Genomic DNA, 19,908 nt, shown 5'->3' on the forward strand with positions numbered 1-19,908 from the left:
AGCGAACAACTCGGAATGACCCCCATTGTGTGTTAAACTGGCTCTGGTACTAGCCAGTGAACCTTTTTCGAGCAGAATCAGACTACTGAAACTTGAAAATTTAATTTGGCCCTGTGTGTTTCTATGAGTTCTATGTGATACAAAATTTCTGCATAGCTGAGTGTTATCAGCAAATGGAAAATGTTTTTATAAGAGTTGATTTGTTTTCTTGTTGGTCATTTTTTATGAGGTAAATTGCATACATTCTGTTTAGAAATGATTGAATAAGCAACATGTAGATGTATTCCAAAATAATCACTCTCAGTTTAAAACTTGCATTATTTTTAAATGTCCATTATTGCATTTTAAGTTAAGTGGTTATTTGTTACAGTGGAAAGAAAGAGATACTGTAGGAGTTGAAACCATGAACGCCAGTATGGAGAAAGGAATATGCTTTCAAGTTGTGTGTACAATAACAGTTTTATTTCCAAGTGTTTAAAATAACAGTTAAAAAAAAAAACTCCTTTCACAGAACTAGCAAGGATGTGAGAATAGAAGTACCATTACCTCTGTAATTAGCACCAGATAAGACAGAGCGGCTGGCCGGCGGTCGGGCTCCCGGCGACCAGCATCCTGGCGCCGGGAGCCCGACCGCTGGCTTACCGACAGCGTGGCGAGCGCAAATGAGCCCCTTGCGGGCTCGCTGCGCTCGCCACGCTACGGGCACGGTGGCGCGCTACGCGCGCCACACTATTTTATTCTCCCTCTATGGGGGTCGTGGACCCCCACGAGGGAAAATAAGTGTCGGTATGCCGGTTGTCGGGCTCCCGGCGCAGGTATACTGAGCGCCGGGAGCCCGACCGCCGGCATACAGAAGACCACCCGACAGAGCCCCTCCTGAGAGTGCCAGGTGACTGTAAACCATCTGTCATGTCAGGAAAAGGTATATTCTGCTATGAGGTAATGTTTAGATGTTGCTGGTTACTTACTAAATGATGTAAGTATAACATGCCAAGCTTCAAGAAACATGAAAAACTCGGAGAAAACATAAGTGCATATATTATTAATTATTATATGCTAGGGAAAGGCAACAATATAAAAAAATAAACCTTGTATATCCTATTATATAGTAACATTACAAACCTGACCCTGTGCAATGAGTAAATGCCTAATTGATTGCTTTAGGTTTTTCACTTCTGTATATTGTTAGCAAATAATATTCAATTGGTTTAGGTTTTATGTTAAGACAATGAGTGCCCATAATACATACAGTAGAATGGCAATACTTCACTTGGTGGTATAGGTGTATGTCTCTGTAGCCTATACCTCTGCATTACCCTGCAGTTTGCACAAGCTCGCTCTCTTAAATTGTCAAGTCCAGCTGGCCGATCAGGCAGACAAGAGCCCTAGCACATGCAAGTGTAATAACAAAGATCATGTGTGACAGGTGCAACAAGAGTATTGGTGTAATAACAATGAACACATGACTGCCTCTATCTTTGAAGTTTTCCTGGGCACTTGCTGTAGTAGGTGCACAGGTGTATTCATTACTCATTGAATCATTTTAGAAGAGTCTATGTGGATCGTAAAGTATAAAAAAGTGAAAAAAAGTGAAAAACTCATGTCGACCTTTTTCCATGTTGACCTTGTTCATGTCGACCTAATGGCAGTGTCAACCTATTTCCTGTGTCGACCTGCTCAATGTTGACCAATAGATGTTGAGCTAATGTGTGTCGACCAAGACAGTGTCGACCTAAAGTCTGGAAAACAGAACACTCAGCTATGCAGAAATTTTGTGTCACACAGAACTCATAGAAACATACAAGGCCAGATTTAATTGTGTTGTTCATTTCCCAGTTACAGCAGCCTGATTCTGCCCGCACCATGATTACAGTCAGTCTTTTCAGAAATAAAATGCAAATCCTCAGCTTCCACAGCTACAGGAATTGAAACCAGCACTAGTGTACATCCATCTGTGCTGAGAAAGTTCACATTGGATTTGTCTGTGCACTACATAACAACCCAGAAGGAATTTACATTACAACAGAGTTGATGTAGAGTAAGTGCTACTGAAAGTGGACTCATATAAATGCATGGCTGATTGTTCTTGGAGAGGAGGGACAAGGGAAGGATGGGCTGTTCTATCATATCAGCCTTATAAACCAGGCTGCTTATTGTTTACACAGGTTCTGTGGCTGATTAAAACCAGGTGAAAAGCAGGCTTAATGGCATCAAGCCACACAACCTGTGTAATTCATTAATGCATACCTCCCAACTTGATCCTCTCCAGGAGAGACAGAGTGCTCTGCTCATGGACTTTCCTCTTAATTTATGATTGCTGGCACCTGTTCTGAACAGGTTAATGGAGAAGAAAGGTGTTTCACTTCAGGTGATGGCAATCTTAAATTATGAGGGAAGTCCAGGAGCATGGCATTCTGTCCCTCCTAGAGAGGGTCATGTTGGGAGGTATGATTAATGTCCCAATTTAAAGGGATAGTATGGTAAGCCTATTCATAGACCAAATTCAGTTATTGCGTGTTTACACAAATGTGGCTCAAGCATGCAGACCTGCAGATATATTATTTATTTATTTACAGTTTCTTATATAGCACAGCATATTCCATCGGGCTTTACAATTGGAAACAACAGTGATAAGACAAACTGAATAATAACAGTCATAGAAGTAGTATGGCCCTGCTTGCAAGCTTAAAATCTATAAGGAAATAGGAAGGACACACAAGGGGGTTTATTTACTAAAGTCACGATTTTGTCCGAGTTTTATTTTTTATTTTTTGCTAAGTGTCAACACGGGAATTTACTAAGCACAAATCTCGGCAGTGTTGGGGCTATTCATAATGGTTTTCACGGCAGAGGGCAGAGATATGAATGAATAGACCATCGGTCAAACACGGCTGTTTGTTCATACAACACGGTAATTTATTATTCATTCGTATTTTGGTGTTTGTCAGTGAATGTTTTGTTGTGCTCGTATTTTTTTTGCAAATCGTAAAAAAAAGCAGCAAAAAATAGACCTGCTTTTTTCTGGCGTGTTTGGATAGTCATGCACGGATCAGTGAGATCCATGCATGCTTATCTGTGGGAAAGGGTAAAGGGTCTGTTTTCCTTAAAAATCAAAGAAAAAAATTGCTTGGGGTCCCCCCTCCTAAGCATAACCAGCCTCGGGCTCTTTGAGCCGGCCCTGGTTTTAAAAATACAGGGGGAAAATTGTGTAGGGTCCCCCCATATTTATCCAACCAGCACCGGGCTCTGCGTCCAGTCCTGGTTAAAAAAATATGAGGGACAAAAGATGTAGGGGTCCCCTGTATTTTTAAAACCAGCACCGGGCTCCACTAGCCAGAGAGATAATGCCACAGCTGGGGGACACTTTTATATAGGTCCCTGCGGCTGTGGCATTACCCCCCCAACTAGTCACCCCTGGCCGGGGTTCCCTGGAGAAGTGGGGACCCTTAAATCAAGGTGTCCCCCCCTCCAGCCACACAAGGGCCAGGGATGAAGCCCGAGGCTCTCCCCCCAAAGTTAATTGGGGTAATCCACAAGAGTGACTCCAATTAACTTCCGCTGTTAACCACAGACCGCAAAGTTCCCATCATTGGGTAGAATGGAGGAGTGCTCTCCTCCATTCTAGCCAGTGCGCTCCTCCGTATTGACAGGCTAGGAGTGCACAGCCAATCAGAAGAGCGCCATTACGTGGCGCTCCCTGATTGGCTGGCGGGACCTTCAGGTCCCGGCATTCGGGGAAAGGGGTTCCATGTGTAAACATGGAACTCCTTTAAGTGTGTGGATCGGGTTTCCGTTTTTTTTTTTATTCAAGTACGTGGATTACGTAGAAGAAGAAGAGGACAGATCTACATAGGATCGGTTGTAAGTATAATTTTTATTTGACAGCAAGCCCGTGGAATCTACTTGACAAGGGGACTGAGGGGCTATGTGGGACAATAAGTAAGTAAGTGAGTGTGTAAGTGTGCATCTATGTCAAATAAGCTTTACTTTCACGGTGTGTGTGTTGTGTTTTTTGGGGGGTATTTTCTTTGTGGTAGAACTACAGGTACAAGCGGGCCCGTTATTTCCCTGCATGCTGGTACTTGTGGTACTCCAAGTACCAGCTTGCGGGGAGGCTTGCTGGGACTTGTAGTTCTACCAGAAAAAAACAATATTTTTTTACACAAAGGCTTTCAGCTTTCAATCCACCGCCCACGGGTGGGGGGACAGCCTCGGGCTTCATCCCTGGCCCTTGGGTGGCTGGAGGGGGACCCACCTTGATTTAAGGGGTCCCCACTCCTCCAGGGAACCCGGTCAGGGGTGACTAGTTGGGGGGGTAATACCACGGCCGTAGGGACCTACAGTGGGGCAAAAAAAGTATTTGGACAGCCACAGATTGTGCAAGTTGACCCACCTAAAAAGATGAGAGAGGTCTGTAATTTCCATCATAGGTACACTTCAACTGTGAGAGACAGAATCTTAAAAAAAAAACTAGGAAATCACATTGTATGATTTTTAAACAATTTATTTGTATATTCTTGCGGAAAATAAATATTTGGACAATCAAAAAGTTTAACTCAATACTTTGTAATATAACCTCGGTTTGCAATTACAGAGGTCAAACGTTTCCTGTAGTTCTTGACCAGGTTTGCACACACTGTAGCAGGTATTTTGGGCCACTCTTCCATGCAGCTCTTCTCTAGATCTGTCATGTTTTGGGGCTGTCACCGGGCAACACGGACTTTCAACTCCCTCCACAGATTTTCTATTGGGTTGAAGTCTGGAGACTGGCTAGGCCACTCCAGGACCTGGAAATGCTTCTTACGGAGTCACTCCTTAGTTGCCCGGGCGGTGTGTTTGGGGTCATTGTCATGCTGGAAGACCCAGCCACATTCCATCTTCAATGCTCTTACTGAGGGAAGGAGGTTTTTGCACAAAATCTCACGATACATGGCCCCATTCATCCTCTCCTTAATACGGATCAGTCATCCTGTCCCATTTGCAGAAAAGCAGCCCCAAAGCATAATGTTTCCACCCCCATGCTTCACAGTGGGTATGGTGTTCTTGGGATGCCATTGATCATTCTTCTCCCTCCAAACATGGCGTGCGGAGTTTATACCAAAAAGCTCGATTTTGCTCTCATCTGACCACATTACATTCTCCCAATCCACCTCTGGATCATCCAGATGGTCACTGGCAAACTTTAGATGGGCCTGGCTTAAGCAGGGGGACCTTTCAGGTGCTGCAGGATTTCAATCCATGACGACGTAGTGTGTTACTAATGGTAACCTTTGTGACTGTGGTCCCAGCTCTCTTGAGGTCATTGACCAGGTCCCCCCGTGTAGTTCTGGGCTGATTCCTCACCGTTCTCAAGATCATTGATACCCCACAAGGTGAGATCTTGCATGGAGCCCCAGGTCGAGGGAGATTGTCAGTGATCTTGGATTTCTTCCATTTTTTCATAATTGCACCAACAGTTGATCACTTCTCACCAAACTGCTTGCCTATTGTCGAGTAGCTCATCCCAGCCTTGTGCAGCTCTACAATTTTGTCCCTGGTGTCCTTAGACAGCTCTCTGGTCTTGGCTATGGTGGAGAGGAAGCAGTCTGACTGTTTGAGGGTGTGGACGAGTGTCTTTTATACAGATAACCAGTTCAAACAGGTGTCATTAATACAGGTAACAAGTGGAAGATAGAAGAGCTTCTTAAAGAAGAAGTAACAGATCTGTGAGAGCAAGAAATCTTGCTGCTTGGTAGGTCTCCAAATATTTATTTTCCACAAGACTATACAAGTAAATTGTTTAAAAATCATACAATGTGATTTCCCAGGTTTTTTTTTTCAGATTCTGTCTCTCACAGTTGAAGTGTACTTATGATGGAAATTATAGACCTCACTCATCTTTTTAAGTGGGTCAACTTGCACAATTGGTGGCTGTCCAAATACTTTTTTGCCCCACTGTATATAAAAGTGTCCCCCGGCTGTGTCATTATCTCTCTGGTTAGTGGAGCCCGGTGCTGGTTTTAAAAATATGGGGGACCCCTACATCTCTTGTTCCCCGTATTTTTTTAACCAGGACCGGACACAGAGCCCAGTGTTGGTTGTATAAATATGGAGGGACCCTACACAATTTTTCCCCTGTATTTTTACAATCAGGGCCGGCTCAAAGAACCCGAGGCCGGTTATGCTTAGGAGGGGGGACTCCACACAATTTTTTTCTTTGATTTTTAACTATTTAAACACTTCTCATAATGTACAGAATGAAGCCCTGCACGGATCTCACTGATACAGCTGGACTTCATTGTGTTATGTCCGGCAGTGTTTTACTAATCACTCCCGTAAAACCTTGCCCAACAATACGAATCACATCGACATCGGAAAATACAAAAATAGAAAACTCGGCAGCTTAGTAAATTACAGTAGATGGATCAAAAAGTTGCAGTAAAATACGTCTGATAAAATTCGAGATCAAACTCCTTACAAATCGGCACAAACATGAATATTAGTAAATAAACCCCAAGGATGGGAGATACATGCATTTACAGTATGCCTGTCAAGAGGGCTATCATTTGATGCTTTGCATATGGGTGTAAACATACCCTTCAACTGTACCTTTTTGTCCAGTACAGTAAAAAAATGTCATGGTCTGTACTGCCCATAAAGGGCTTTGTACCGGCTTTTGGTGTCTCCCAATCCTATCGATTCCTATGGTCGCATGTCCACACCCCCTTTCCTAATGTGTACCGATTTTCTGACACAGCTGTTTAGAAGGGTAGGTGTAAATATTCTATGTTTAATTTTTTTATACTACAGCAGGTTTTCCCAAACACAGTCCTAAGTCACCCTAACGGTCCTGGTTTTAAGTCTATCCATGGTTCCGAGGAGATAGTTGAATCAGTTTGACTGAAGTATTAATTAAGTCACCTGTAGCCAGGCATGTATAGTCTTAAAACCTGGACCATTAGGGTGCCTTGAAGACTATGTTTAGGATCCTCTGTACTATATTAAAATATACATATATATATGGGATGTGTTTGGATGTGACCGAAGCCAGGATTCAGAGACCACTCAGGAGACCGGCACTGGAACACTGACGGCCAGAATTCTGAAGGTGAGTAACGGTGTTGAGGGTTAGGGTTATGCACTAGGGGGTGGTTAAGGGTTATGGTTAGGCACTAGGTGGGTGGTAAGCCATAATTGCCACCCCCTGAGGCTTAGTCTTAGCCACTGCCTCCCCACTGTTTGACCCTAGCCACACCAAAGGGTTAGGGTAGGGGACAGGACAGGGGTAAATTACTTACCCCTGTCCGGTGTCTGGATCCTCATTGTCAGGAAGCCATGGTTGGCTATGTGACCGCAGGCATCCCAACCGCCGGTATTTCATCCCAAACCCATATATACATATATTGCTATCAACTTAAGAAAGGGCTAAAAATATCTCTCATTCATTGACACAGTATAACAAATAATTTAGCAACCTACATGAAATTCATTTATTTTATTAATAACATAACATTGGCCATGGCATTTGTGTGAAACTATGAAATGTTAGCAAACGGCTTTATTTTTATTTCAGCTGTCTGTGTCGCTTTTTCCATTTAATGGGAAAATATTATAAACCTGATAGGTGGTGCTCAGATATAACTTTACTAAATTTAGTTATTAAACTGAGTTATCTGTTTCCACCACATACTGAGAAGTATAGCACACCTAAAGCCTGCTATCTCCACAGAACACTCAATGGGCCTAGTTCAGACCTGATCGTAGCAGCCACATTTTTTTTAGCAGATGGATAAAACCATAAATTTAGCATAGCTATGATCACTGCCCCGCATGTCAGGCCGCAACCCCCCCCCCCCCCGCACAAGTACAAAAGCATCGCTCAGCGCAGCTCCTGTAGCTGGCCGGGAGTTACTTGGAGCTGCCCTGGGTTGCAGCGGTTGCGTGTGATGTCCCCGCCGTCCCCTCCCGCCCAGCGACCTCCTCTGCCTGTCAATCAGGCAGAGGTGATCGCTAGGCAATGACAGCTGCAGTTCTGACCTGATCGCTGCGCTGCGATAAACTGCAGCAAGCAATCAGGTCAGAATGACCCCCCATGTGCACTGCAGGGGGCGCAGATATAACATGTGCACAGAGAGTTAGATTTGGGTGGGGTGTGTACAAACTGAAATCTACTGTAAATTGCAGTGTAAAAATAAAGCAGCCAGTAATTACTTTGCACAGAAACAATATAACCCTCCCAAATCTAACTCTCTGCACATGTTATATCTGCCCCCCGTGCAGTGCACTTGGTTTTGCCCATTGCTAACAAATTTGCTGCTGCGATCAGGTCTGAATTAGGCCCAATATCAGCTTATAAAAGGAAAGTAGGACTATTGGACCTGCAGCAGTGCAAAAAAAGACGAGGTTCAGTGCATGTATCATTGCTTTTTTTTATGAAGCCTTCCCTCTTGCTGTCCTAAAGTGGAGAAAGTTTGTTGATTCTTTATCTGAAGGCAAAAAAGTGAAATTCTTTCATTAGGAATCCCCAGACATTACAACATGGAGGCTAAAATCTTGCTTGTCTTTCTCTGCACTGTAAATGTCATCCGTAGCTGATGTAACCCAGGTTTAGGCATTTACCAGTATATTACTGGGTCCTCTTCCTGTAAATATTGACTCCTGCTACTGCACCTCCACCAATGCCTGACTACTCTCTCCACCATGTGAAGGCTCGGAGTATTCCTACTAGCTACTGTAAGTAGTGCTTGTTAGTATGAATAAAGGAATTTGTACCTCTGCAAGATTTGTTTCCTCTTGTCCATCAGCTAGTATTTGCAGTCACAAACTTTTAGTTGATACAGTAAATAAGCCATTTAATCAAATAATTTATTGTACTGTATATTCAGGTTGTTCTTAAAAGTAATTACCAGTGGCGTGCGGTGAGGTTAGTGGCTGGTGAGGCACTACAGCCATAATGTCTGTTGAATCCTGCCGATGACCCCTACCGCCGCTCAGCCAATGCCCGCTACTGCCACTGGGCCAATGCCCGCTGCCACGGCCAATGGCTTGCAAACTCGGCCACCATCAATTGACCCAGCCCTCCACCACTAATTTGCATCTCAGTGCGATGCCTGCCTGCTCATCATACTTGTGATATATTGCACATTTTTGTAGAATAAAAATTCAAAATTAGTGTTTGGGACTGGAAAGGGAGTGGGAGGAGGACATGAATGCAATTTTGTTGTCCAGGGCTTCCATTAACTTAATGTCTGAATGGGTTAAAAAATGTAAAAAAAAAAAAAGTGTGTGAGGTCCCCCCTCCTAAGTATAACCAGCCTCGGGCTCTTTGAGCCAGTCCTGTTTGTTTAAATACTGGGGGAAAAATTTGGACAGATGTTCCCCAAATTTAGACAACCAGCACCAGGCTCTTAGTCCGGTCCTGGTTCAAAAAATACGGGAGACAAAAGATGTAAGGGTCCCGCATATTTTTAAAACCAGCACCGGGCTCAACTAGCCAGGGAGATAATGCCACAGCGGGGAGACACTTTTATATAGGTCCCTGTGGCCGTGGCATTACCCCCCAACTAGTCACCACTGGCCGGGGTTCCCTGGAGGAGTGGGGACCCCTTAAATCAAGGGGTCCCCCCTCCAGGCACCCAAGGGCCAGGGGTGAAGCCCAAGGCTGTCCCCAGCACCCCTGGGTGGTTCGTGCCGGGCTGATAGCCATAAGTGTGTAAAAAATAATATTGTTTTTTGTTGTGGAACTACAAGGGCCAGCAAGCCTGCCCCACTTGCTGGTACTTGGAGAACCTCAAGTACCAGCATGTGGAGAAATAATTGGCCCACTGGTACCTGTAGTTCTACAACAACAAAATATCCAAATAAAAACACAACACACACACCGTTAAAGTTACATTTTATTAAAACACACTTACACACTCACACATACTTACCTACATCCCATGCCGATCACGTCCAGTTGTCCATGTAGAATCTAATAGGGGTACCTGTACAAATGAGAGAGATTACTTACCTACATCCCACGCCGATGACGTCCAACCTGCAAAAATTAAAATTATACTTTATACAGGAGGGGGGAGGAGAAGAGAAGGATAGAGAGAGGGAGGGAGGGGGAGAGGGAGAGAGAGAGAGAGAGAGAGGGGGGGGGGGGAGACAGAGAGAGAAAAAAACACAGAAAACCCACACACTAATCTGCCTATTATGCTGCAGCTGCTGCCGCCGGGCCGAACGGGAGGGGAGAGAACTGCTGGCTGAGACTGGAGGGGAGAGTGCAGAGTGCTGCTGCCTGGGTCGGGAGGGAAGACAGCTGCTGGCTGCGATGGGAGGACAGAGGAGGAAGGACAGGGGAGAGCCAAACTCACTCCTGCTTCAGCCCCACCGCCACTTCCGCCTCCAGCGCTGCGTGTGGGTGATTGGACAGCGGATCCAACACTAGATCCATTGTCCAATCACAGGTGCCTCTCTGACATAGGGCTGGTGTCCCTGTCAGCGAGGCACTTGTTTCAGTGCCGCATTCCCCATCATTTTTATATGGGCTTTTACAGCCCAGTGCTTGTCCCTACCTCCCGCTCTGCCCCTTTATCATTATCAATGGGAGGCACTGCTATCAGTGCCCCCCAAACTCATTTAATAGCTAAAATTATTACAATTAAATAAAGAAGATACTTATGACAAAGAATATGTGTCACAAGTATCTTCTTTGTATTATTTTAATAATTTATCACAGGGGAGGCACTGCCTCCCCTGACTGCACGTCCCTGGGAATTACTATTTATTAGAGAAGTGCACTGACCCTGGTGTTTTGGTTTTAGATCTGGATTAGTTTTCATGGTTTGATTTTGGTGCTCATGTGTTTTAGCATACCTCCCAACATGACCCTCTCCAGGAGGGACAGAATGCTCTGCTTCTGGACTTTTTTCTTAATTTGTGATTACCGGCACTTGTTTTGAACAGGTTAATGGAAAAGAAAGGTGTTTCACTACAGGTGATGACAATCATACATTAAGGTAGAAGTCCAGGAGCAGAGCATTCTGTCCCTCCTGGAGAGGGTCATGTTGGGAGGTATGGTTTTATTTGTGGATCTGTTTTTTTTTTGACCACTTCACAACTCACAATATTGTTGTCACCAATACTGGCCAAAGGCTGCAGCGAGCTGTGTACTAAGTGATAGAACAGTGGCACAAACACACAGCAATTTAAAATAATATAGCACATCTATCAAACACTGCCACACAGCACTGGCAGACAGGAGAAGACAGTTTAATAAACTATACAACCCCACAGAAAGTAACTAAGACTGTTTTAATTAGTTAAAACCTAGCTCAGAGTCCCAAGGGCAGTACAAGGAAATGGAGGTTGAGTATGTAGTGGAAGGAAGGTAAAAATATTATAGCTTGATTAAATAGATTATTTAAAAAAATTGAACTTGCAATGTGGACTATAGTGACATCTATTTTGCAGCATTAAATAGATTATTTAACAAAATTGAACTTGCGATGTGGTCTATAGCGACATCTATTTTGCAGCATTTTAATAATTTATCACAGGGGAGGCACTGCCTCCCCTGCCTCCCCTGACTGCACGTCCCTGGGAATTACTATATATTAGAGAAGTGCACTGACCCTGGTGTTTTGGTTTTAGATCTGGATTAGTTTTCATGGTTTGGTTTTGGTGCTCATGTGTCTTAACATACCTCCCAACATGACCCTCTCCAGGAGGGACAGAATGCTCTGCTTCTGGACTTTTTTCTTAATTTGTGATTACCGGCACCTGTTTTGAACAGGTTAATGGAAAAGAAAGGTGTTTCACTACAGGTGATGGCAATCATACATTAAGGGAGAAGTCCAGGAGCAGAGCATTCTGTCCCTCCTGGAGAGGGTCATGTTGGGAGGTATGGTTTTATTTGTGGATCTGGTTTTTTTTTTGACCACTTCACAACTCACAATATTGTTTTCACCAATACTGGCCAAAGGCTGCAGCGAGCTGTCTACTAAGTGATAGAACAGTGGCACAAACACACAGCAATTTAAAATAATATAGCACATTTATCAAACACTGCCACACAGCACTGGCAGACAGGAGAAGGCAGTTTAATAAAATATACAACCACACAGAAAGTAACTAAGACTGTTTTAATTAGTTAAGACCTAGCTCAGAGTCCCAAGGGCAGTACAAGGAAATGGAGGTTGAGTATGTAGTGGAAGGCAGGTAAAAAAAATTATAGCTTGATTAAATAGATTATTTTAAAAAATTTAACTTGCGATGTGGACTATATCGACATCTATTTTGCAGCAATTGAGAAGAGAAAAGCCATAAAAGAATACAAGAATGATTGATTGATTGATTGATTGATTGATTGATTAATACAAATGAACATGTGTGAGGCACTACATTACTTTGGTTAAAAATGTGTTGCAAATGTAAAGATTTAGAGCAATAACCAAACCAAGAAAAATAGACTTTCACCAATGCCTGCATACAGCCCACAATTACTAGAAAATTGGTGCAAGATGTCATTTTCCTTGGGCCCTCCCACCCACCCTTAGTTTAGATATTAAAAAGGGCATTCACAGTTTAGCAAACCTAGCACTTCAGTGACAGGGACTAACACTTGTGTGGCTGAAGTGCTGGGTTTGTTTAGACACCCACAGAAACTCTTTTGGGAAGGACTTCCACTGATCATTAATAAGGAGGTTGATGATAAAGGTGTTGGCAGTAGAGATTGCATGGGTTGGTCCAAACTGCTGGTTGCTGACACTGGACTGCTTGTTATTATTTTACAAATTATTATAATTTGGAAAATAAATTTCATGAACTTGCCACAAATGATTCAACATGGATGAGGTTCCTAGATGGGTAACATCCCGACAGTACCTCTACTAACTTTGGACTCACACATGGAACAGATGCCTTCAAAAATTTTGTCATGTATATGGGATAAAAAAAAATCACACCCAAGAGGTGGCTATTTTGGTCTAATGCCTAGGCATGACAATATCTTTCTTTTTATCACAGCAAGAACTACTGCCACTGGTGGTTGGGTTACACATCCAACATCCTCATCATCAAAATTCTCATTAGCATCAGATAGTACACAAATATCCCCTCATCCTGGTTAAAGGAGACTTCTTTACGAGCATTATCAACATTATCACATATAGCTAATGTAGATGCCCTTAGACTCTCCTCAAGGATTTGTGATGTTTCTGAACACAGAGTTGATTCTTCAGCCTTAGTGGGTTTTTCCTGCACTGATTTGCCTGATTTAAATTTGACATCTTTTCTAGACACTGAGTGAGAAAGTGTTACATCATTACGTGAGGCAACAGAAGAAGATGCCTAGCTGACATCAGCTCTAGAACCACCATTTGCAAATAAAGGCCAAGGCCTGATCCTTTACTTTGCACTGGGTGAGGAGTACGGTATGTTGGCAATTTCATGTTTTCAGCAGTAATCTTTCCCCGTATTAGAGGTAACCTTTTTTCATTAACACTGTGAAATATTGTTTTGATTTCAGATGCCCTGACTTAAATCCTTTATGTGTTTGAGCACTGGTTTAGTAGATGTGAAAGTACTAGTATCATCATAACTGGCAGCAGCCACAGCACTAGTACTTGGTTGCTGCTCCCGTTCTTCTATTGACTGATCATGATCCATATCGACTCAAAGCACTTATATTATTAACGTAGTGGCATGCCATCTACCGAGCATTATTGTAACACTGTGCCACTACCTGGACCTGAACATGCACATGTTTTCAATTTTTTAAAACAAATAAGAACAGCTTCACACTGTGACTCACAGTACTTATAGTATTGATATGGTGGCACAGCATGTCCTGAGCATTATTATAACACAGTGCCACTGGCTGGCACTGAATACACACATTTTTTTTCTATTTTTTTTACAAATGACAGCTTCACACTGTGACCAATCAATTCTTTCTTTTTGCAACATGTGCTCTCTAGAACTACAGCTCCATCCTTTCCTGTGATACACCCCTCCCCAAATATAATACAGTAAAATATGAAATGGAAAGGCACATAAGGTGCTGTTTTCTTAATGTCCCCTGTTTAATGAAAGGGTAGTTTGTACTGGTGTTTCTTCAACTTTAGCAATCTCCTTCCTTTTGTGTTTCCAGTGCATAGAAGAAAGTAGAAAACACAATGGTGAAGAACAATCCTAAACATTCTCTTCAATCAAAAATAAAGTTGAGAATGAATTCTCACCTGTTTTTGGTGATTGGCTCACAGCATTTATAATATTAACGCTGTGGCACAACACATACAGAGCGTTTTTGTAACACAGTGCTACTGCTTGTCCCGGAGTACACAGAAGTTTTAGAAACTTTTTTTTTTTACAAATAACTTCACACTGCAACTTACAGCACTGTAAGTCGCAGTGTGAAGTTGTTATTTAAAAGCACTTATACTTTTAATGCGGTGGCAGAAAACCTACTGAGCATTAATGTAACACAGTGCCACTGCCTGGCATTGGGTTACACACATGTTTTTTCTTTTTTTACACACTACAGTGCCCGAATGGGCTTAATAGTAATGGTGGCACACTGAAACCTAATGAAAGTTATTCTTTTACAACAGAATACCTGAACAACACACACAAGTTTTATTTTATGTTTCATTTTCATTTAATTAACACATGGCTGCGACCCACTGCTCTTATAGTAATGGCAGCTGACTGGCACCTAATGAACATCTTTTTTTTACAGTTTTATTTTATTTTTTAAATGGTGCCTGCACTAAACAACACAGTGCCTCACAGTGCTACACCCCACAGCACTTCACAGTCTTACACATATATATATATATATATATACATACACATTATCGAACAAAGCAACCCTTTTGTGCGACCTATTACTTCATAACTGAGTATTGTCAACAAATAACACCACCTCTAGTTCAATGGTAAATTATTAATGCATCAACATTCAGAGAATCCTATATAATAACAGGCTAATGCTGCTCCTCACCTCTATGGGGGAATGCAAGTGTTTTGCGCACTGGCAGTCAGTAGATGGCCCCCGATAAAGCAATTCAAGTGTTACTATGTACAGGGGTGCGCACAGCTACTGGTGTTGACATTACTGTTATGTTGTTACATTATTTTGATGGGCTGGTAACTAGTACATTTATAAAACACACCATAACAATATTGGTATGTAGCTAGCATTCCAGTACTGAGTATTTGAACCATTCAGGTTGCACGTCCCATTGGGAATGATTCAGGGTTGTGTGGGATTTTCTTATCCCACAGATAGTACACAATTCCTGAATCAGGTTACTCTCAAATTCCCTCCACTGGTCTGAATATAATTTTGCTGGGAGTCCATGGTGTACATAATGTATTTATAGTGTGGACATCAAATGACACACCATATAAATAATCATGAAAATTTTCTACTACCATCCATTTTAATACCAAGAACTTGAGTTTATGGACAGGACAGTTCTTTTCCCTTTTTGATAATCCCAAACTCACCTAGGCTACTGATTTCATTTGATCCTGATGTACAGTATTTTGTATCAGTGACATGCGGTGAGGCGAGGCAGGTGAGGCAGAGCCTTTCCTGGTATACTCCAGTATAATCCAGAGTTTTGATTTTATAAATTATCTGAAAAATACAAAGAATATAGTATAAATATTTTATTTGTATTTTTCTAATAATTTTGTTAGTTAAAAGTCTGGAGAAAAAAAGCCTATGAGAAATGATGACCTGAATCACAATGCCTACTTTTTACGCACATCTCTCACCAAAACCCACCAAATTTCCAGCAGTACTGCATATACTGTTGCCCCTTAGTATAATGCCCACGTGAACCTTTGGGCTCATATACAGTATTGTGTGTAAATTTGGCTCTGATACAGTAGTAGACAGTGCCTCCTCAGCCATTTACCTCATGTCACTGGTTGTATAGGGCACTTCTTAACTCTTCCTGAGATACAGTATATCTATATGTAGTATATGGTACAGCAGGATTAGCATAGGCTAATGTGGGGGCTTCAGTTAACCTTTTATTTATTTCAGTAAAAAGCCTCATCATAAACGGGTGTCCATCTCTCCCCATACTCTCTGTATGGTTTTTAAAAAATGTAGCTTACAATAGCTTGGGTTTTGGATTTAGACACTCCCTCAAGAGGTGCATATCCCTTAGTTAACTAATTCAATGGTTTGGCTATATTAGTGCACTGAGGCCCAAGCCACCTATAATATTCTCAAAACCTTATTCAACGCTTAAACTATACTTGGTTCAGTTGATATGCCATTTCTGTCCACCATATGCCCATGGTATTTCACAGATGCCTGACATAATTTGCACTTGTCCAAAGACTGTTTCAGACCTTCCCATATTAATCAGTCTAATACCTTGATAAGTCTATCATTGTACTATTGTAAGGTTTTACCAAATAAAATGATGTTATTCAAGTATACTATGGCCTCCCTTTAGTTCATGTCCCCAAAAATTATTTCCATAGCTCTATGGAAAGGTGCCAGGTTTCCCTTAATATTGTGGGACAGCTTTAAGAATTTAAAGAATCCCAAGGGACATGTGAAGACTGTTTTGGCTGTGTTGCCTGGATGCATGGGGATTTAATAGTATACATTATGCAAAGACAGAGATCTAAGCACTGCCTTGTAAGCAATCAAGGGCCTCCCATATCTTTGGTGATCTGGATGATTCTTTTTATTAGAGTTCTGTAATCAATGCACAGCTTTATGTCTCAGTTTTGCGATGCGTAAGGGCTTTTAGAGCCAATGTTGACTGGGTATCTAACATCCAATGGAGATGTTGACAGGTGTATTCAAAGTCCATCATTGCTAGTCTACAGGAAAATTCTCTGAAAGGGAACTCATCCATCAGATTGATTCTGTGCTCAAGTCTTGTCGTGACTATTAAATCCCGTTCCTCATGCAAGAAGGCTTTGTCTCTTAACAGAAGTTTATTTATTCATTGCCCCCCCAGGAAATATATAACTTCCCTGGAAACATGAGTCTAATCCATTTTGAATAACTTTACTTGTCGACCTAAAACTAGTGGTTTCCACTTTGGCATAACTATTCAAATATTGTGGATGAATGGTGAGTACTGTACATTAGCGTATTTCACTTTCCCTACCTGCTGGCACTATTAGGCAAAATTTCTGAATGCAGTATGTAAGTATTTATATCAATAAATACAGGTATGTCCCCTCTGTCACCATATGTTACTGTACAAACTAAAGCCATAGCAGGGACTGTTCCTTGACATCCACTACCTCTTCAGGAAAGTCAATGTACACTATGACACGTATATGTCTGTTCACTTAGGCCCATTACAAATCTGGCCAGGGTAACAATTGGGAAAGTTAATAAATGCTTACTATACCATTGCTCAAAAAGAATGGTCACTTGTTACCCACTGTCAAATTATGAGCCTTACTAAGTTAGCTGGTCACATCATGCCTTCAGGACTGGTTGGGCACTCCCCACAGCAAGTACTTCTATTCTTCAGGGACTCATGTGGGGACCACTGGCATCCTGCTTGCATCAAAACAACAACTCATTAATGCTTTACTGGTTCTCAAACACAAAATATAAATATATCAAGTTGGCGGGATTTGAAAAATTGCCAGTTTTGGGAGTTATAATTCACTAGCAAGCCAAATTAGAGGAGGTCAGAATTCAGAAAGATTGTGTTACAAAATAAAAAAAATTCAAAACATAATACTTTCCAAAAAAAGTTTCATTATAGTTATAGTAAATTTACATTTACCAAATATGTATACACATATACATTTAATTAATAAACAATGTATGTCCGATTTATAAAATATTAGTTTCAATTAAGAATATATGGTTTGCAAACTGTTTATATTAAACATCCTAATGGCCCACTATCGTAAAAACAGCCAGAGATTTGCTTCACTATAAAATCCTCCTATTGTACATTCGCAGCTAAAAAATCTATTTTCTTGGCACTGTAGCAGCTGACCGTCCATTCACTGATGAAATGAATACAACCTGACTTCCTTCAACTGTGCAATGTCATCTCTTCTTTCACTATAATTACTGTTAATTGTACCTTGGTTCCAGGATCCTACAGTACAGTATGTGATGTATCTTTTCATCAGGAAACAGCTTCAGTTCCTTCTGAATATTAATACTTCTTCTGAAATATTCAGACCCATTTAATACAGAGTTTAGGAATATACACTGTGAGAGAAAGGGCCTAATTCAAATGTGCAAGCAAAGCAAAAAAGCAAGCAACTGGGCAAAACTATGTTGCACTGCAAGTGGGGGAGACATAACATGTGCAGAGAGATTTAGTGCATTTATTGCTGAGCAGAATAAGGTGCAAAAACCATGATGCAAAACTATGAGAATGACAGTCAATAGTATTTCATGTTGCGTGTGCATCTATTATGCTTTTGTGCCTGTATTTTTTCAAAAATTTCCTACATTAGATGGAGAGTTGTTTCTGCTGTATCAGATAGGTTTTTGATGTTATGTTATGTTGTTGCCTAATTGTAAATGCATATTTCACAAGCAAAATAAAACCTATAGTAGTGTAAAAAAGAAGAGATAGAGATAGAGAAAGAAGAGACAGAAGACCAAGGGGTCTATTCATGAGGCAGTGAAAACAGTGGAGAAACAGACCAGTGGAGAAGTTGCCCATGGCAACCAGTCAGCATCTCCCTTACATTTTATAGAATATACTTGATAAAAGGCTTCATTTAAAGCTGATTGGTTGCCATGAGCAACTTCTCCACTGGTCCTTTTCTCTACCCTTTTCGCTTTTCCATGAATAGACCCCTAAAAATGAGAGCAGATTGGTAGGAAATGAGGAAATCAGTTCCTCTACCTAGTCCCAAGGTTTAGATAGGGGACTGTAAAAAGTTGAAAGGCTGTTCAACATTCATGTATCAGGATGCAGCCATAAGTTCATACTTTTGAACGCATCCAGTGTGTCTGCCACTGAAACAACTGAAAGTTGTTTCATATTAAATACTCAACAAATCGTACTTTGTCATTAATAGTAGGTATTCCTATTGTACTTTTCAGAGTTTAGCGATGCAGTACTGGAAACCTAGGACGACACAGGAAAGCAATATGAATACAGTCGGTGACATTCAGCTGGGTTTTCTTATATAGTAAAGTCATCCAAGGATAAAATGGTGAAGAGAGAAACAAGCTTAGAGGAAAACCATCAGAAGACCTCTTTCCACTCTCAAAAAATATCAGCAGGAAAGTCCACCACATATACACTGTTATCTACACATAACAATTTGATATTTGTAACATTGTGGGACAAGATTTAAATATGTGTGAAGTTTTCATCACAGTTTTATGCCAATTCATAAATATTTCATAAGGTTTCTAACTGTTTATTACACAAAAATAAGATCTCACTATGTTGGAAAGGATGATCTCAAGTCTTCTGAATAGTGAAAAGCCCTGGTCAATCAGTAAAGCATGGTAGTATAAAGAAAAAATGTCATGTTTGATTAGAGGGTTTTCATAAATTCAATCAATTTAAGAGCAGGCCAGTTGTACAGTTTAATACTTTCAATTATGTGTGCCTGTTGTGCAAACTATAAGAGAATCAGAAAAGTCATAATGGCTTTCTAAAAGGTGAGAAGATAGCCAAATACATACAGGGCCATAGTCATACTGAATATTTAAATTTGACTTGATCAGAAGTATGTCTGTATCAAGGGAACTTTTTTCTTTAGGAGTTAGAAGAATTAAATTATGGATGCTGTGTTAATTATCCATTGTACTTCTAGAATAGACAAAATCTAATTGTTCAGGATATCAGAGGGATTCTGAGACTTGATATTTTTCTAAAGTCTAGATGTTTGCTGTCAATGTCACTTCTACAAATGAGATAGAGCAGTAATTTCTGCACATGATTGCATCATTGCATA

General features: G+C 41.3%; 1 long non-coding RNA gene across 1 annotated transcript in view; it reads left to right on the forward strand.

Annotated features, from left to right (window-relative positions):
- Positions 1 to 19,518, forward strand: part of LOC135057600 (uncharacterized) — a 42,421-nt gene extending 22,903 nt beyond the window's left edge. Inside the window, exons 2-3 of the long non-coding RNA XR_010244232.1 lie at positions 13,266 to 13,400; positions 19,043 to 19,518. This is a non-coding gene — a long non-coding RNA (uncharacterized LOC135057600). The remainder of the gene's footprint in view (positions 1 to 13,265; positions 13,401 to 19,042) is intronic.
- The last annotated feature ends 390 nt before the right edge of the window (positions 19,519 to 19,908 follow it).

Source organism: Pseudophryne corroboree, chromosome 3, assembly GCF_028390025.1.
Source record: "Pseudophryne corroboree isolate aPseCor3 chromosome 3, aPseCor3.hap2, whole genome shotgun sequence".
NCBI lineage: Eukaryota > Metazoa > Chordata > Amphibia > Anura > Myobatrachidae > Pseudophryne > Pseudophryne corroboree.